Source organism: Myotis brandtii, unplaced genomic scaffold (genome assembly GCF_000412655.1).
Source record: "Myotis brandtii unplaced genomic scaffold, ASM41265v1 scaffold523, whole genome shotgun sequence".
NCBI lineage: Eukaryota > Metazoa > Chordata > Mammalia > Chiroptera > Vespertilionidae > Myotis > Myotis brandtii.
Window position 1 is genome coordinate 1794948 of NW_005369902.1, and position 19994 is coordinate 1814941.

Genomic DNA, 19994 nt, shown 5'->3' on the forward strand with positions numbered 1-19994 from the left:
TGGTGAGGATGTAAAAACATTGGAAAAATCACTATAAAACAAACCCTCCCTCCCCCCCCAAAAAATGAGTCAAGTCCACCCTGACCCAAGTCAATGCAGAACTGTTAATGGCTCTGGGTTTAGGCCCAAACCTTGCACAGCTCCCAGGAAATGTTTAGGAATTACAGTTTGTTAACGTGAAGACTTTATATAAAAAATAAAAGCCCAGGGGAGGAAATAAAGTAACTGCCACCGCACAAGTGAGATCCAGTTTTTAATTTGGCTCTCGGACTTGGTGGGAAAGTGGGCGTGTGCGACTGTCTGCTCTGCCACAGGCCTGTGACGGGGCAGGCACCGCCCCTTCCCTCCCTGCACAGTTGCCTCTGATTCAGGAAGCGGCTCAGATGGGAAGAGCCGCCTGTCCATGACTATCCCAGTGGCAGTGGCATTAATGGAGTGTGCGAAACGGGCCTTTGGGGAGAAGGTATTTGAAAGACGACTGCCTCCGGTTAAGAGCCAGGTGGTTTATTTTTCATCTGTGCAGGAGTCGCGGATCCTTCCTGTATTCTGAAAGAAAATTTTGACTCTTCAAACCCGGAAATGAGGAGGTGGGGGGAGCGGGGGTGGGAGGGAGAGGGGAGTGAACTAAAGTGGTTCTAATTTGCAACAAGAATGCAATTTCAATGGACTTCATGTAAAGAGGAGCAAAACAAGTAATGATCACAGAGAGAGATTGGAATTAAGTCCATAAATAAGACACAAGGTCCCCAGCCCGACTTCTTTCATTAGGTTTAAGGGATGAGAATGAAAACGGCAGGTGGTTCCATTACCAGGTTCCTGCATGGAGGGTGCATCCCATGGCTCAGGACCCGGACCAGGTGGTCATGGGCGGCGCTGAGATCTAATCAGGAGTCCCCCTCCCTCCTCCCCGCCGCCCCCAGCCACAGGGTTTGATTCCTAGAGATGCAGGTATTCATTGCAGCCTTCCCAAGAGCTTTGGCTGCCCCCAGCGAGATGCTCTCCTCCTCTGAGCAGCCTGGATCCTTAGGTTTCCATGATACGGATTCTTAACAACTGTTGTTCACATAGTGCAGCAAAATAATGCCCCTCCCCCGTCCTCCGTCCTCATTGCCCGGACTTTATCGCACTCGGCTCTCGGCTTTCGTTACTTCCATGCCTCATGTCAGACGGCTCACCATCCAGGGGGACACGGTCGTGGGGGACAGTGCAGAGTTAACCCAGGTGACATGCTTGGAACCGACCCTGGCACACAGTCTACACTCCATGCGTGTTCGTCTTTCTTGGTGGTGGTTTTTCTGATTTTGCCCCCAGGGTGGCCCATACTGTGCTGGTGTGTGGCTGAGTTACTGGAGAGGAGGGTGGTTAGCACATGGGCCACGTGAGACTCAGAAAGGGGCTCTGGGAAGGCTTGAGATGTGAGTGAATGGGACATGCTCTAGGACAGGGGTTCTCAAATTACAGCCCGTGGGCCACATGCAGCCCGCCGAAAACATTTATCCGGCCGTCTACACTCCATGCGTGCTCGTCTTTCCTACCGTGGTGGTGGTTTTTCTGCTTTTGCCCACAGGGTGGCCCATACTGTGCTGGTGTGTGGATGAGTTACTGGAGAGGAGGGCGGTTAGCACGCGGGCCACGTGAGACTCAGAAAGGGGCTCGGGGAAGGCTTGAGATGTGAGCGAATGGGACATGCTCTAGGAGCAGGAAGTGTGACCATTTATATTCTAAAGAGCCCGATGTCCATGGAGTAACCGATGAAGGAGCTGCAGATACAGACAAGAGGCAAGGCACCACCTCAGAATTTGGAGTTTTGTCCCACAGGTTCTTTAACTTTATCATCTATAATAATAAAAGCGTAATATGCTAATTAGACCGGGCAGCCGAACGACCTTCCGGATGAAGAAGCCATGGTGGCAGAGGCCGAGGCAGAGGCGGTTAGGGGTGATCAGGCAGGCAGGCAAGCAGTTAGGGGCGATGAGGCAGTCAGGCATATGGTTAGGGGTGATGAGGCAGGCAGACAGAGTGGTTAGAGGCGATCAGGCAGGCAGGTGAGCAGTTAGGGACATCAGTCAGGCAGGTGAGTGGTTAGGGGCAATGAGGCAGGCAGGCAAGTGGTTAGGGGCCATCAGACAGGCAGGCAGGAGAGCAGTTAGGAGCCAGCAGTCCCGGATTGCGAGAGGGTTCAGGCTGGGCTAAGCCCCTCCCCTGCCCATGCACGAATTTCATGCACCCGGCCTCTAGTATCTTAAAAGCAGAGATAAAGGAACAAGGAAAGTGAGGGGTCTAGGGGCCAAGCCCGAAGAAGCTTTCTTTCATCAGATTGACATTTGGAAGGGGTCTCATATGTTATCTTTAAAACCTAGTGAAGGTTGCGGTCTACTCTGTAGTAGAATCCAATACAAAACCAAAAATGGGAGGGCCCTGGGAAGATGCTCCTTGTTCACCTGTGGGGGCGGGGGGTTCCTGCCATACACCCCGGGGACCTACCTACCCAGTAGGAGAGGCACCTCTGTAGGTGATGGATGGAAGAGGTGTGCCTCTCTGTCTCAGAAAGATGGATTGGCAGCCAAAAGGAGCCAGGCAAGTGGCTGGGACACCCATCCAAAAACAGCTGCCTCGGTGAAGGGGGTGGCAGGGCACGGAGCTCAGGCTGGCGCTGCCCACACGGCCCTAGAAAGAGACATAGAAGTCAGTTGGGCGAGTGAAGGTCATTGGGTTGGTGGAAGATGGAGTGGAAGGGCATTTCAGGCAGATGGACTAGCAGATCCAACAGCCCATCCTGCATTAAAGTGTGGGCAGTGCTGTGAAATCTGCAAGTGCTTCCCCCCTGGCTGGAATGGAGCCAGGTGGGCAGATGGGAGTCCTGGAGGGATTTGTCCTAATAGGAGTTCAGTGCTCCTTGGGCTGAGGGAGCCTGCAGAGGCAGTATTGCTGGGCAGATCCACTGGGCTGGGCACTGGTGGGTGGGGGCACCCCTGAGGGTCACGGAGGATCCAGCAGCTGCCGATGTGTGAGCAGTTGATATCTTACTGGTCTCTTTAGAGGTGGGCAGAGCAAGGGAGGGTGAGAGATTACATATGAGTAAGGGAGGGTGGAGATTAAATTTGTTGAGTCAATCATTGTCCTGAGAATATCATGAACGTTTTCTCTGATTGTCATAACAACCTCTGGTCCATGCTAGGAAACATCTGCTCAGAAGTGTTAACTAACTCCCCATGGTCACTTGGGAAGAGCCTGGATTCTCAGCGAGGTCTGTCTGAATTCAAAACCACAGGAGCAAGCTTCCCACCCCCACTCCCCTTTGAGTTCTTGAATATTTAATTCTGCCTCTTCCATTCATTGTGCAGTTAGATAGAGAAAAATGTATTCACCCACATTCCTCCTGGGAGTGACCCCTGAACTTGTCTGGAGAATATACTTGGGTCAGCTGTTTGGGGGTGGAAGGTGATGAGAGATTCTGAGAACAGATTCCAGCAACAAAAGACAGTCTCCTAACTATAGTGCCTGAGTCAAGACAGGTCCTGGCATTGCGTTTGAACCCTGGTTGTCCTTAACGACAGTTCGTGTGTTCACCATCTGGGCTCAGTATCTCCTGTAGCCTCAGGGAGAAAGGCCAGCTCTGAAGAACATGAACCCTGGCCCTAAGCGCTTGACAGTGCCAGCCTGTCGCTTATGCGTCCAACAAGGGCATGCCACCCATGCCCAGCTGGGCACTTCTCTGTGCCGGGTGATGAGTAAAGAGGTACGGTCTGCTGTCTGTGGCTTTCAGCACAGTGCCATTATCTACAGACTTTCCGTCAGACACTCCTATCACCACATCTCTCTGAGCACAGCTCCCCCCTATGCGTGTGTGCATCTAATTTATAATGGAATATATACTATAAATTACATGCATTCGCCACTGTCATGGACTGAATGTTTGTGTTCATCCAAAGTTCATATATTGAAGCCCAGCCCCTGATGTGATGGTGTTAGGAGGTGGGATTCAGCCCTGAGGACCGAGCCCCCACGATGGGATTAGTGCTCTTATAAAGAGACAGGAGACCGATGGTCTCTCTCTGGACCCTGTGAGGACATAGGGTAAAGGCAGCCCTCTGGGAGCCAGGAAGAGGGGCCTTACCAGATACCGAATCTGTCCGCACCTTGACCGTGGACTTCCCAAACCCCAGAACTGTGAGCAATAAATGCTTATTGTTTAAGCCATCCAGTCTATGATATCTACACTAATAAAAGAGAAACATGGTAATTGGCGTACGACTGCTACCCTTCCCATTGGCTAATCAGGGAGATATGCAAATTAACTGACAGCCAAGATGGCGGCCGGCAGCCAGGCAGCTGATGCGAACAGGGAGGCTTGCTTCCTTCAGTGACAGAGGCCTCCAACCTTCCCCGCCTGCCTTGCCAGCCTCTGAGCTTCAGTTGGAAAAATGGAGCCAGGTGGGCAGATGGGAGTCCTGGAGGGATTTGTCCTAATAGGAGTTCAGTGCTCCTTGGGCTGAGGGAGCCTGCAGAGGCAGTATTGCTGGGCAGATCCACTGGGCTGGGCACTGGTGGGTGGGGGCACCCCTGAGGGTCACGGAGGATCCAGCAGCTGCCGATGTGTGAGCAGTTGATATCTTACTGGTCTCTTTAGAGGTGGGCAGAGCAAGGGAGGGTGAGAGATTACATATGAGTAAGGGAGGGTGGAGATTAAATTTGTTGAGTCAATCATTGTCCTGAGAATATCATGAACGTTTTCTCTGATTGTCATAACAACCTCTGGTCCATGCTAGGAAACATCTGCTCAGAAGTGTTAACTAACTCCCCATGGTCACTTGGGAAGAGCCTGGATTCTCAGCGAGGTCTGTCTGAATTCAAAACCACAGGAGCAAGCTTCCCACCCCCACTCCCCTTTGAGTTCTTGAATATTTAATTCTGCCTCTTCCATTCATTGTGCAGTTAGATAGAGAAAAATGTATTCACCCACATTCCTCCTGGGAGTGACCCCTGAACTTGTCTGGAGAATATACTTGGGTCAGCTGTTTGGGGGTGGAAGGTGATGAGAGATTCTGAGAACAGATTCCAGCAACAAAAGACAGTCTCCTAACTATAGTGCCTGAGTCAAGACAGGTCCTGGCATTGCGTTTGAACCCTGGTTGTCCTTAACGACAGTTCGTGTGTTCACCATCTGGGCTCAGTATCTCCTGTAGCCTCAGGGAGAAAGGCCAGCTCTGAAGAACATGAACCCTGGCCCTAAGCGCTTGACAGTGCCAGCCTGTCGCTTATGCGTCCAACAAGGGCATGCCACCCATGCCCAGCTGGGCACTTCTCTGTGCCGGGTGATGAGTAAAGAGGTACGGTCTGCTGTCTGTGGCTTTCAGCACAGTGCCATTATCTACAGACTTTCCATTAGACACTCCTATCACCACATCTCTCTGAGCACAGCTCCCCCCTATGCGTGTGTGCATCTAATTTATAATGGAATATATACTATAAATTACATGCATTCGCCACTGTCATGGACTGAATGTTTGTGTTCATCCAAAGTTCATATATTGAAGCCCAGCCCCTGATGTGATGGTGTTAGGAGGTGGGATTCAGCCCTGAGGACCGAGCCCCCACGATGGGATTAGTGCTCTTATAAAGAGACAGGAGACCGATGGTCTCTCTCTGGACCCTGTGAGGACATAGGGTAAAGGCAGTCCTCCGGGAGCCAGGAAGAGGGGCCTCACCAGACACTGAGTCTGTCCACACCTTGACCTTGGACTTCCCAAACCCCAGAACTGTGAGCAATAAATGTTTAAACCATCCAGTCTATGATATTCTGTAATAACAGCCCGAACTTCGACAACCACTGTTCCAATTGTTTGTGAAAATAATAAAACGTGCACAACATAGAAATGTTGAAATAATGAGGAGTAGGGGAAATAAACACAATTAATGTAATGTTTTTATTAGCAAAACATCATGAGTGATACTGGATGTACTTACATGTCTCAGAGAGTTGTTTTGGCAACTACAAGCCTTGTGGGCTGACTTCTTGTCAGACCTGATTAGATCAAGTTGTTTTTAGCCTAGAAATCAGGCTGACCATGAGCTCTCAACGGGAGGACCCTGCCACTCACGTCTTTAGTGTCATTTTCAACCCAGGGTTTCCCCCCAGGAATTTTTTGAAACTGCTTGTCCGTTTTGCAAGGGTTGGTTTCATTAAAACTCAGTAATACATTGTGAGAATTCTCTTAGCTGGGTACCCAGGAACAGCCTATCACAACATGTGTGCAAGTGAAGGGGCGTGGCTTTGTCCACTCTCCACTGCTTGGACACTCTCCCACTCTTCCCGGACCTTCCTGGACCCTCGTGACGCATGGCCACCTGACGCTGGGCTGAGTCAGGGTGTCAGTTATGTATATGAAATATGAGTAAGGCTCAGTTCATATTTTTAGATAACAATAAAGATCAGCGGGAGTTCTAATTTTATCTTCCCAGCACTCACTGGGTCACCTTGTAGACCCTAGTTTGGAAACTACCCCATCAGCTGGGCGGGGAGTATCCAGATGAGCCAAAGAATCACACAGTGAATGTGTAAGTGTCAGCCTTGATGTGTGCAGCAGAGAAACATCCAGGCTGATGAGAGAGAGAGAGCATAGAATAGGGGCCTTGACTTTGTCTACAGGATCCGGGACCTCTTCCTGGAGAGAGCCCACTGAGATGAGCTCCAGAAGCAAAAACTGTTCCCCGGATGAAGTGCCGGAGAAGAGGTGTCCAGCTGGAGGGAACAGCACTTGCAAAGGCCCTGAGGTCTGAGGAAGCAGATCCATGAGGGGAACTGCATAGAGGCTGGTGTGGCCAGTGCACTGAAGGTGAGGGGGACAGTGTCAAGAGACAAACCCTCACATCTTTTAGACACTGGGGACTCTGATAGGACACAGGTCAGAGGAAGTGCTGAGAAAATGCCCCGTAATGAAAGGAGGCAGAGAGGTCAAGGTCAGGCACAGTCACGGTGAGAACGGATTGCTCACTGGTGCTGAGAAAATACCCCGGATGAAAGGAGGCAGAGAGGTCAGGCACAGTCACGGTGAGAACGGATTGCTCACTTAGTCATGGGGTGAGGGGAGGGTTGGAGCGGCTGGTGGTGAGTGGGGCCCTGGGACTTGGAGGAGGGCTGTGCTCAGCCCATTGAGATTCAGCTGAGAACATCCCAGAGACGAGAGAGAGGAGTCATGATGGTGGGCAGTGAAGTGGGCAGGGAAGGGCCGAGGAACCATGGGCAACAGTCACAGCTGCCGATGAAGGCTCAGATACGCTGTCCACGGGCGGGTCTCTCCCTCGTTTTGAAATTATAGTCTGTGTCCCCATGCCACCACTGCCGTGCTAAATTATACATTCATTTCCTCCCCACGTGGTACAGTTCCCCTTGGCTCTGCCCAGACCTCCGGCACAGAGAAGACTTTCAAAGTGAACGGTAAATTGTCTTGTAACCTGCATTTAATGGATGCCACCTTACACTTAAGATCTGAAGAGACGGCTCTACAGACTCACATGAGCATGCAGACACATCTTGCAAAGGCTGAAGGGAGGAAAAAGGGGGGAAATGACTTCACCAGCTTCGGTTGTATTCAGTGAGCAAAACGCACTTCTTTACTCTGAGTCAGTATCTTAGGACCCACTAGAGTTTACAAAGTTCACACTGAGAAACAATATTTACTCCGAGGAATAGGTGTGTTCTTGGGAGGCAGCCTTGGACTTAGACAGACCCATGTTTGAATCTGGGATCACAGTCACCTGCTATGGGCACCTGGGAAGCTTGCGTCAGCTCTCAAAGCCTGAATTTCCTCTTTTTTGAAATGCAGGAAATGTATTCACACCACGGGATTACGGTAAAGATTGAATGAGAGAGCGAACATTAAATGACTGAGGTCTCTGGTACATACTAGGGTCCCCATCCGTGTGTGTGTGTACATACACATGCCTGTGTAAAGCTGGTCCATGATGTCATTTAAGGGGAGTTAGCAAAGAGGTTACAATTGGTGGGTCTGCACCATTTACCAGTATATCTCACTCCTAGCCTGGCATTTATGCGCGGGACTAGTGGGAGCTGGCGAGGGTTCTGTAGGTTTCAGCCTGGGCATCGCTGCCACAGTCCTTGTCATTCTTTTTTTTGAAAAAAAATATGTTTTTATTGATTTCAGAGTGAGGAAGGGAGAGGGAGAGAGAGATAGAAACATCAATGATGAGAATCATCAATCGGCTGCCTCTTGCACGCCCCCTACTGGGGATCGAGCACACAACTTAGGCATGTGCCCTGACCTGGAGTCGAATCGTAACCTCCTGGAGTTCATAGGTTGATGGTCAACTACTGAGCCACGCAGGCTGGGCAGTCGTTGTCACTCTTGCTTCCCTGGACTGGCTTGCTGTTCTAGGCGGGGGGCAGGTCTCCCAAGCAGCATGAGCTAATTATGTTCCCGAGGAGTTGTTGGAAGAAGACAGCCAAGCCCCACGCTTTCCCGGGGCTCCGATTAGCTCGGGCGCACCTCTCCGCATTCTGATTGTGCCCTTTATTAGATTGCTGTTGGGTTCCAGCTAAGTTTAATTCAGCATCTCTAAACGTCCCTGGGCCGAGGATTATACAGCACGCCTTTTCTAGAAACTGCCGGAGGTATCCGAGGCCACCAGCTTAGGAGCTCTACAAACCATGGTGCTCGCTGAATGTGAGCTTTCCGGGGCGCTGGCCCAGAACCTGCTGCCAGATTCTCTGCAGAATCCTCCCTCTTCCACTCCCCAAGCACCTCATTTAGTTAAGTGGTTTTGCCTCCTTCAGGTTGCTGTGTAATTGGGGTGATTACTCATTCCCAGCACAAGACAGAATTGGGAGGGAGAGGCTGGCCCGGGACCCCAAACACTGTGTCGCTGCTGAACCTCATGCCTTCTCTTGCTCAGAGTGCCTGGCTTCTCCGGAGGGTTGAGGAGCTGGCATGGGGTCAGCCGGTCCCAGCTGCCTCATGGCCACTGCTCAGGAGGAACAGGTCCATTGGCATAATGGTGCCAGGCTTGGGGGGAAAGGCCGTGGGGACTTTGCTTTGCTTAGTGTGACCCACAGCCTCACCCATCTGTGTGCTGCACCTTCTGAGCAGAGCAGCCTGGGTGGGGAGTTCAGTCCAGCATGTCTTGCCGACCAGCAGGAGTCATCACCATCGTCGTTCACAGAGAGCTGGTCTAGGCCAGTGGTCGGCAAACTCATTAGTCAACAGAGCCAAATATCAACAGTACAATGATTGAAATTTCTTTTGAGAGCCAAATTTTTTAAACTTAAACTATATAGGTAGGTACATTGTTATTAACTTAATTAGGGTACTCCTAAGCTGGCCTTTGCTAAAAACGTCCTCAATCTGATTGAGGTACGTTCGCTGAGGTCGACCCCTTCCAACTCTCCCATCCACACTCATCTTGTATACTTGTTTCATCTATCTCCTTTCGTTCATCCTCTCTATATGTCCAAACCATCTCAACATACCTTTCTCAATCCTCGACACTACATCTTCTTTCACTCCACAACATTCCCTAAAATTAACTTAATAAACTAAGTTTCAATCGCACTGTATGTGCACGCCCACACGTGGTATTTTGTGGAAGAGCCACACTGAAGGGGGCAAAGAGCCGCATGTGGCTCGTGAGCTGCGGTTTGCTGACCACGGGTAGGCCCTCCATGTGGAGTCTGTATTCAGTAGTGCTGGGAAAACGTGACTCCCACTGTAAACTGCACAGATACAACCCCGGTGATGCGCACAGTCATGTGGGAGGATGTTCACTTGGGTCCCACCAGACCACCCTGGCTTAGCCAGTCCTGCGTTCCCATAGGCCTTTGCAGATCTGAGGCCCAGGCAGTCCCCTGGTTTGCCTTTCACTTATTTATTTCATGAATAGTGACTGGGCGCCTCCTATAAGCCAGGCATGGTTGGAGGCAATGGGGGTACCACAGGGAACAACAGTGTCCTCATCTTTTAATAACCCAGGCCGGGGATGAGGATGGGTCTGGCCAGGACAGCGCAGTGGAGTAAAACAGAAGTGATTAGATCATGTCATAGCGCTGCCTGTGCTCAGAGAGACTGAGTGAGCTGCCCAACATCACACAGCAGAGCTGGGAAACAAGGCCCATGGATCTGGTTCTCAAGTCTCGTCCCTCAAAACAGCACGCGGCTGCCACTAGATGGAGCCTTTTTCTCTGCGCTCTTCTGCTCACAATCTGCTTCATGTGGGAGGATGTTCCCTTTGGTTCCACCAGACCACCCTGGCTTAGCGAGTCCCTCCTTCCCATAGGCCTTTGCAGAGTTGAGGCCCCAGGCAGTCACCTGGTTTGCATCCTGCTAACACTCCATTCAGCTCACCATCCGCTCACCAGCAAAAAGGAAGGAGGCAGTTAGAAAACACAGCACCTGGTGATTCGTGATGGTGAGTGGCCTCACATGTTGAGCCCAGAGATGACACCATGAGGCCACTACATGCTAATGGCTGCAGCGTGTGGTGGGGGCTATGCCCTCTCCCCCAGTACCAGGAGCCCAGCAGGGGTTGTTGGGTCAGGAAGGCGTGCATGGCAGCAAACCTTGGCCGTCCATGGCCGCCTCGATAAAAGTGGAGTATCCCTCAGCCCTCTGGCTCGGTAGCCAACAAAGCACACTGATCTAATTGGGCACTTTCAGGCCATTAAGTAGATCGATCAGCGACAATTATCTTTGGCTTTAATTTTGCTCCTTTTTTGTCTGTCATTCTCCAGGCTGTAGAGGCCCTGAGAAGGATACACACTTACATATGTGAGTACAAACACACACACGCACGTGGAGCCCGCCTTGAGTGTGTGCAACACGAGTGGGGCAGAGGCCATCAGACTGAGTCAGCCCCTCATCTTCAGGTCCTGGGCTAATCTGCGGGCTGTGGTGGGGAGAACAGAAGTGGGAGCCACACAGGATGCTGAGTAGCCCTCCGCCTACTCTCGGGGTGAGGCAGAATGGAGATGTTATATTATATCTGGGAGGGGCTCCATGGTCTCTTTTAATGCCCATTTAATATATATGGAGGAGCCCAGCTGGTGTGGCTCAGTGGTTGAACGTCGACCTATGAACCCGAAGATCATGGTTCGATTCCCTATCAGGTCATATGTCTGGGTTGCCGGCTCAATCCCCAGTAGGGGGCGTGCAGGAGGCAGCCGATCAATGATTCTCTGTCATCATTGATGTTTCTGTCTCTCTCTCCCTCTCCCTTCCTCTCTGAAATTAATAAAAATATATATTAAAAACATATATATGGAGGAGCCCAAGGGCCCTCTGAATAAGCACACAGAAAGTGACCATTCATAGGACATCTCTTTTATGCCAAGCAGTGGACGTGGCCCTCAACATACACTATCTCTTTCTATGCTTCTGACATCACCGTAAAGCAGGGCTTACTCTCCCATTTTTCAGATTAGGAAGCAGAGGTAGGAAGGAGTTATGGCCACCCCAGGCAGATAGTTTCTGATGTATATCAGGCTCCAGAGAACTCCACGCCTTGGCTGCTAAAATCTTTCATGCTGCTTGGGATCCCTATTCATGGACAGAAGAACTGACTTGGAAGATAGTATTTCTTTAAAATTAGGGGTCTAAATCCCTGGTGAGATGGAGGTCTGAACGAAGAGGACTTAGGTGCATCTGAATGAGTGAGGAAATTAATGTCACTGTGGGACCCCATGCAAATGGTGCGGGATTGGGCATCAGGTGGACATGGGTTTGAATCCCAGCTCTGCCACCCATTGTTCACCACTGATGCGTTTGCTCAGCCCTTTCGAGCCTCAGTTTTCTTGTCTGTAAAGTGGGGATCATAATAACCTCATTGGCTTATTGTGAGAATTATAAATACATAATGGAAAGTGCTGGCATGAACCAGATACATATGATGCATAATAACATTACACAATTAATTGAGCAAGGCTGTTCTACTCCTGAGAGGACTGAGTTGCATTTTAACAAGCAGGGATACAGCGGTTCTCAACCTGTGGGTCGCGACCCCTTTGGCGGTCGAACGACCCTTTCACAGGGGTCGCCTAAGACCATCCTGCATATCAGATATTTACATTACGATTCAGAACAGTAGCAACATTACAGTTATGAAGTAGCAACGAAAATAATTTTATGGTTGGGTCACAACATGAGGAACTGTATTTAAAGGGCCAGAAGGTTGAGAACCACTGAAATCATTAGAATGAAGTGGCCCTAATGCCCAGTGGAGGGTGGTCACAGAGGGATGACCACAAACAGTGCTTATGGGTTGACTTTGTCCAACTCAACAGGATCTGGCCCATAGAGCTCAGGTGTCAGGTGTCCAGGTAAGGGGTAAAAATCCTATCTAGGTAGCAGGACATCCTAATTGTTGGCTCCGGGCTTCAGAAGAGCTGGGCAAGAAAACCGGAAACTAGGATTTTCTGCTTCCCAAGTTTGCCTAAGCCTGCGGGCCCCAGGCAAGCAGTGACCTGGCCTGTTTTGTTTTAATGTTGCTTTCTGAGAGGACCAAAAAGGCTTGGGCCAAGGACTGTGACTCCTAGCATGGTCTCTGTCCTAAATGGAACCAGGCATTCTGCGCAGAAGAGATGGGGGAAAGCAGTTGGGGAAAGCAGTCCGGCCCTGTGCTTCCTCCCACGTTCCCTCCCATCGCCTCTTCCTGCCTGCTGTGGGGGCCGGAGCACTGAACTGGAAACCTGGGAACAAGTTCCAGATTTGCCACTTATTTGCACTTTATATGGGATACAGTCACTATACATCCTCAGACCCCATTTTCATTTGTCAAATGGGAATATTTACTCTGCCTCTGCTGCTGAGTATTTAGGGGATGATAGGGGGAATGCTGTGCTGATAAACTGGAGCATGCAGAATGCATAAGAGCTGGTTGGAGCACACCTCGGTTTGCATCAGGCAGCACCAGCTGAAAGTGGGCAGGGAGAGGTTTTTAGATGGAAGTTGGGAAGCAAAGCCAGGAGATTATTCGATTAGTGACGGCTTAAGTGGTTGCATTATGGGGAAAACCCAGGTGGCTGTTTGTGGTTGGTTGTCCGTAAGTTTCATTTTCTCGGATTGGAGTGCAATGAGTTTGGCTTAGGTTTTGTTTTGCTTAAGTCGGCTACCAAGGTGTTAGAGCCATCTCACTGTAATTGATTGCTTTAACAATGCTTTTTGCAAACTAAAAGACCTGTAATGTATGCGGTGGATTATAATAATATTTCACACAGCTAGTTCTGAAAACCAAAGCAAAATAATAATGATGATGATTATCCTTATTATTAATCCTTGAATTTTTTTCTTTGTCTGTTCATCTACCTTCCACTTACCTTCTTACCTACCTACCTACATACCTATTTTCCAACCTCTTACCTTTTTAATTTCCTACGTTCCTACCTATTTTTATACCTACCTTCTCACATACCTAGCTGCTTGCCTGTCTGCCTGCCTTCCTTCCTCCTTCCCTCCCTTCCTTCCTTCCTGTTTACCTTTCTAAATCTCTAGTTAAAAGCATTTACATATTTGTTAAGCCAATGGACACATAGCACACAGTACAGTGGTCCCCCGTAATCCTATCCATGGGGAATAAATTGCAAGACTCCTTCCCAGTGGATGCCTGAAATCGAGGATAGTACTGAACCCTATATATACTAAGTATTTTCCTATGCACACATACCTATATAGATACAGTTTAATTTATAAATTAGACACAGGAAGAGATGAACAACAATACTATATGATAAGAGAGGAATATGCTAATTAGCTGTTACGCCAGGGCGTAACGACCAAGTGCACCACAACCAGCTCACAGATCAGCAGGAGGGTGGGCCAGTGAGGTACAAGTGGGCTGCGGGGGAGCTACAGGAGGGGGCAGGGCAGCAAGCTATGAGCGGGGGAGGAGGGAGCTACAGGAGGGCGGGGCAGCAGGCAGAGAGCTACTGGAGGGCGGCAGCAAGCTACTGGCGAGCTACTGGTGCACGGATTCGTGCGCAGGGCTACTAGTTATTTATAAGTTAAGAGTTGAGGTTTCAGGATTTCAACAGTGTTTGTTGGAAAGGGCCGGGGGGGGGAGCTGCAGGAGGGCGGGGGCGGGGCGGAGAGCTACAGGAGGATGGCAGCGATTTACTGGCACACGGATTCATGCTCAGGGCTACTAGTAACTAATAAAATAGAACAATTATAACAAATATACTGTAATAAAAGTTATGTGAATGTGGGCTCTCTCTTTCTCAAAATATCTTATTTTACTGTGCTCACCTTTTTACTTAAAGGAAGCACTTTCCAGCTTCTCTCTGGCATATATGAATTGCCAGCATCACTATTCTTGCACCCTGGGGCCATTATAAAGTAAAATAAAGGTTACTTGAACACAGGGACGGTGATACTGCAATAGCCAATCTGATAACCCAGACAGCAACTAAGGAACTGGCAGGTGGTAGTATGCACAGTGTGGACAGCTGGACAAAGGGGTGAGTCATGTCTCAGGTGGGCAAGAGCTTAATGGCACGACTTCTCATGCTACTCAGAACGGTGCACTATTTAAAACTTATGAATTCTTATTTCTGGGATTTTCCACTTGATGTTTCAGGCCACAGTGGACCTCAGGACCTCATTCTGAAACCACAGAAAGCTAAACTTCAGAGAAGGGGGGAACTACTGTGTTCTCTACAAAACCATGCTTGTTAATTTACAAATGTCCACCATGATTGGCGACAGATAGGAAGTGTCTGTTTATTAGAATTGCATGTATCGCTGAGAAATTGCTTACTTAATATTTTTAAAATTAAGCTTAGAATTTCTTCAGCATTTAATATTAAATTTACCTCACCTCGTTTGAACATAATATGACTCATTAAAGTATTCTTGATGATTGAATGCATTTCCAAGGCTTCATTTATGCCATCAAAAGAGGTTATGCTTCTGTGAGCAATTCATTCAGTTAATCAGAGGTTTAAAAGTTGTAAGGAGTGTATTATGGCTGAATCATGGGAAAACATCCTGAGAAATAACAGAGGAAATGCTAATGAAGCATCAGAGGAGAGATCACATAGACAATGCATCCGAAATGAACATCAAGTCTGACAAAGACTGACAGAGAACACTGATGAAAGGGGAGGACAATTGGAAACGAAAAGGAGTGAAACATGGTGCAAAGCTGATCAAGCAAAAGTACTGGGTTCAAATAGTCAGCCAGCCGTAATACTCACGGTTGGGGGACGTGATGTAGGAAAAATGCAGCGCTATGGTGAGCTAGCAAAGCAAGGCATTGGAGGCACATGTTAACACAAAGCCTGAGACTAATACAGCCATGTGGGAAAGGTTTAACTGAGCCCACAGTCTGGGATACCTATGCTGTGATGCGAGTTACAACTGAAAGCCAGGGAACCTGCCCACGAGGAAAATTCAGCATTGGTGCTCCCGTCAGTGGAGACCCATACGTGGCTCTTACCTAAGTGCCTTCAGGGGACTGACAACTATTGAATCGACAAGAATCAGGGTTTTCATTGCAGTGACAAGGATGTGTATGATTAAACTAGAGCCTGGTGCACAAAATTTGTGTGGGGGAGGGGGGTCCCCTCAGCCCAGCCTGCACCCTCTCCAATCCGGGACCCCTTGGGGGATGTCTGACTGCCAGTTTAGGCCCGATCCCGGGATCGGGCCTAAACCAGCAGTTGGGAATCCCTCTCACAATCCTGAACCGCTGGCTCCTAATCGCTTACCTGCCTGCCTGCCTGGTCACCCCTAACTGCCCCTGCTGCCAGCCTGATCGCCCCTCACTGCCTCTGCGTGCCAGCCTGATCACCCCTAACTGCCCCCCCTGCTGGCCTGGTCGCTCCTAAATGCCCTTCCCCCTGCTGCCAGCCTGGTCACCCCTCACTGCCCCCCCTGCCAGCCTAATCGCCCCCAACTGCGCCCCTCCCCACCCCCGCCAGCCTGGTCACCCCTACTGAGGATTGAGTCCAAAACCCAGGCATGTGCCCTGACTGGGAATCAAACCATGACCTCCTGGTTCATAGGTCAACAGTCAACCACTGAGCCACACCAGTTGGGCTATACTAATTTTTTGTTATTTGTATACATTGCAAATAATTCTCAAATGTGTGGCTTGTCTCTAACTTGTTTATGGAATCTTCTTGAACATGAGCTTTTAATTTTGATGCAATTATCAGTCTCTTGTGCTTTTTTTGTCTTTACTGCTTTAAGGTCATAAAGATAGAATATCTTCTAAGGGTCTTTAAAAGTGTTAATATTTTATATAGGCTTTTAATCTATTTAAAATCTAATATTTGGATAACCACTTGTGACAGCATGCTATATTAATAAAAGAGTCATATGCTAATTAGACCGGACATCCTTCTGGATGACCTTCCCAACAAAGCCAGGGCTGTGAGGGAAGCACAAGTCCCGGGTGCCAGAGGGAAGCCCGTGCCGGCAGCTGGGGGAAGAAAGGCCTACTCTTGCACGAATTTTATGCATTGGGACTCTAGTTATTAAATAATATGTTCTTTCTTATCAACTCTATCTTAAATTAAGTTTCTGTATATGAATGGACTACTCTTTTGTTCTGTGATCTGATTGTTATTTCTCCAATATATAATTTACTGTAGCTTTAAAATATGTTCTCCTACTTTGTTCCTTAAAATTGACTTTGCTGCCTACCTGGTATGTCTCAGTGGTTGAGCATTGACCCATGAACCAGGAGGTCATGGTTCGATTCCTGGTCAGGACACATGCTGGGGTTCTGGGCTCAATCCTCAGTAGGGGGCATGTTAGGAAGCAGCGGAGCAATGATTCTATCTCATCATTGATGTTTCTATCTCTTTTTCTCCCTCTACCTTCCTCTCTCTGAAATCAATAAAAACATATTTTTAAAATTGATTTTGCTATTCTTTTTTTTTTAAATATATTTTATTGATTTTTTTACAGAGAGGAAGGGAGAGGGATAGAGAATTAGAAACATCGATGAGAGAGAATTATCGATCAGCTGCCTCCTGCACACCCCCTACTGGGGATGTACCCACAACCAAGGTGCCCGCAACCAAGGTACATGCCCTTGACCGGAATCGAACCTGGGACCCTTGAGTCTGCAGGCGGACGCTCTATCCACTGAGCCAAATCGGTTAGTGCTCAAACCACTTCTTAATATAAAATATACCCATTTACTTCCCCACTGAGAGCAGACCCTTTGAGGCGAAGCATTAAACATTGAGACAATGGTTGCAGCTCACTCAGGAGGCACCTGAGCCCACTACTGCCCCTCTTGCAGTTGTGCCTACACCTGTTTTAACTCCCGCTGTTCACTCTCTACAACTGATTCCATGATTTGCTCAGGAACTTATATTATCTGAGTGAAAAATTTTAAATCTTTTTTGACAGTCTCAACATGGCTTCTTCTTTATATCCTTATGAAAAATCTGTTTAGTTAGTCTTCAAACAGTTCTCAATGGTAGTTTTTCTGTAGTTTAGTTGTAGTATTTTAATGTGATTGTGGGAGGAGATGAACACAGTGTTCACCTACTCCACCATCCTCATCAGGAAGCTTATAGAAAACAAAACTATGAATAACACCAGTAAAAATTTAAAAACTATATTAGCAATGTATTATCTTATTTACTAATCTCAAGACTACATAACTTAAAACATTGCTTTATAAGGACATGTTTTTAGATGCTAAAATTTTCTTATAAGACCCTTATCCAACAATATGCTATATTTATATAATATACATTTAATATCACTACTACCAAATACCTATGTGGCATGTCAGGTTACTTAAGTTTGTATCATAGCGTTTCTTCCCTATAAAGTGAGCATTCAACTTCAAAACTTTTTATTATTCATAATTTCAGCCATATGTGTCAATACGGGCTGACAGTTAATTTGCATATCTCCCTGATTAGCCAATGGGAAGGGTAGTGGTCGTACGCTAATTACCATGTTTCTCTTTTATTAGTGTAGATGGGTAAGATAGGTTACAATTGTATTAATAATTGTCAAGATCCTTATATCAATTGATGTCACGTTGGGTACAACTTTTTTTTTTACTACTTTTGATAATGACAGCTGCTATTTATTGAGCGACTTTTTTTGTTCTTTATAGAATCACTAGAGGCCCAGTGCACAAAATTTGTGCACAGGTAGGGTCCCTAGGACTGGTTGGCAATCAGGGCCAATCTGTGGGGCAACTGGCGGGGCGATTACCCCCCCCCCCCTGCTGGCACCCACATTGACTGGCCTGGGATCTGTGGGTGGGGGCAGCTCCTGCGTTGAGCATCTGTCCCCTGGTGGTCAGTGCACGTCATAGTGACCAGTCATTCCACCGGCCATTCCGCCGTCAGTCGATTAGCATGTTAGGCTTTTATTATATAGGATTATTACCATTGCCACCATTTATGAGCACCTACTGTGTGCAGGCCCTGGGCCAAGGCTTTGCACTCATTATTTCTCATGTTTAGGGCAACGCTCAATGAAAGAAGCTCTGATCATTGTTTCACAGTGAGAGAAGTGAGACACTAATTATTTAAATAACTTAACCTTGTCACCGTTCATAAGCAAGGGAGCTGGTAAAGAAACTCAGGATTGTCTGGTTCAAAGTCCTTTGTCATCTTCCTTCCCTAATCATGACCTTTCTCTCCTGGCCCAGTAGCCCACACGTTCTAAATCACAGGTCGACTCTTATTCTTATTGAAACCTCTTTCCTCCCAGTTCATTAACACCGTTCTCTGCCCCTGGCTTCACCCGTGCAGGCGGCTATAACAGATACCAGAGACGGGGTGGCTTAAGGAATGAATATATATTTCTCACAGTTCCGGAGGCTGGGAAGTCCAACATTCAGTGTCTGGTTCATAGACGGTAGTCCCTCCACTGTGTCCTCACATGGAGAAAGGGCCCCATCTCCTAATACCATCCTCACCTTAGTGTTTCAGTATACTATATGAATTTGGGGAGGACATAGACATTTAGCCCATAGCAGTCATGATGGCAGTGTTGAAAATAGTAGACTGAGTGAAATCTGCTATTTTCACCCTGAAGTTGACTAAATAGGTAGCAGTGACCAGCATGCAAATGAATAAGAAGTAGAATAGAATCGCTCATGGAAAATATCACAGGCTGTCATGTACTAAAGATAAAAATTAATTTTTTCAGTTATGCATATGCCATATTTCACTCAATCAAAGTCATAATCTATTGGAAGACACAAAATTTTATTATGTACCATTCAGCAAGAAAGAAATGCTGCCAATTAATGGCAAGATGTCACAGTTTGAAAGATGCATGTATATTTCTGAAAGATTAAAATGTGAAAAAAATATGTGTCAGAGAATGATGGAGTACAGTGTATGCATTTCATTAATGGGTCACTCTGTGACACGTATTTCCTACTGTGAGTCACCACCGAGGAGCTTGAAAACCTCCATTCTTTGTGGTGGGGAAGGTGACTGGGGCATCCACACAGTGGCGGGTTAGTGTGCTCAGCCACAGGCAGTCTGGGCTGAGTTCCGGCTGTAGGTGCCCTGTGACCCACCCTTGAACTGCCACACTCCAACAAGGCTCGGGGCGACCCCAGCCCATGCCAGGGCCAAGCGTTAATGGAGGTGCCTGGCATTTCAAGATTGCGACTCAGAGGTGTCCTTTTCCCAGGTTCATGTTATATGGAGATAAGGTCCTGACCAGACAGCATTAGGTAATTAACGGAGGCGTCTGGGAGAAAATCAAACTGGAATTGATATCTGGAGGCTGGAGAAAAACCGAGAGGCCAGCCCAAAGTACGGCCTAGGAAATTTTGACTTCTTTCTTTTCTTTGTTTTAAATATGTTTTTATTGATTTCAGAGAGAGAAAAGGAGAGGGAGAGAGAGAAAAACATCAGTGATGAGAGAGAATCATCAAGCAGCTGCCCCCTGCATACCCCCTACTGGGGATGGAGCCAGAAGCCCTGGCATATGCCTGGACCGGGAATCCAACCAGTGACCTCTTGGTTCATAGGTCAATGCTCAACC

General features: G+C 48.0%; 1 protein-coding gene across 1 annotated transcript in view; it reads left to right on the forward strand.

Annotated features, from left to right (window-relative positions):
* Window positions 1–19994, forward strand: part of ASIC2 (acid sensing (proton gated) ion channel 2) — an 845339-nt gene that overhangs the window by 355605 nt on the left and 469740 nt on the right. The gene's annotated exons all lie outside the window — the stretch shown is intronic.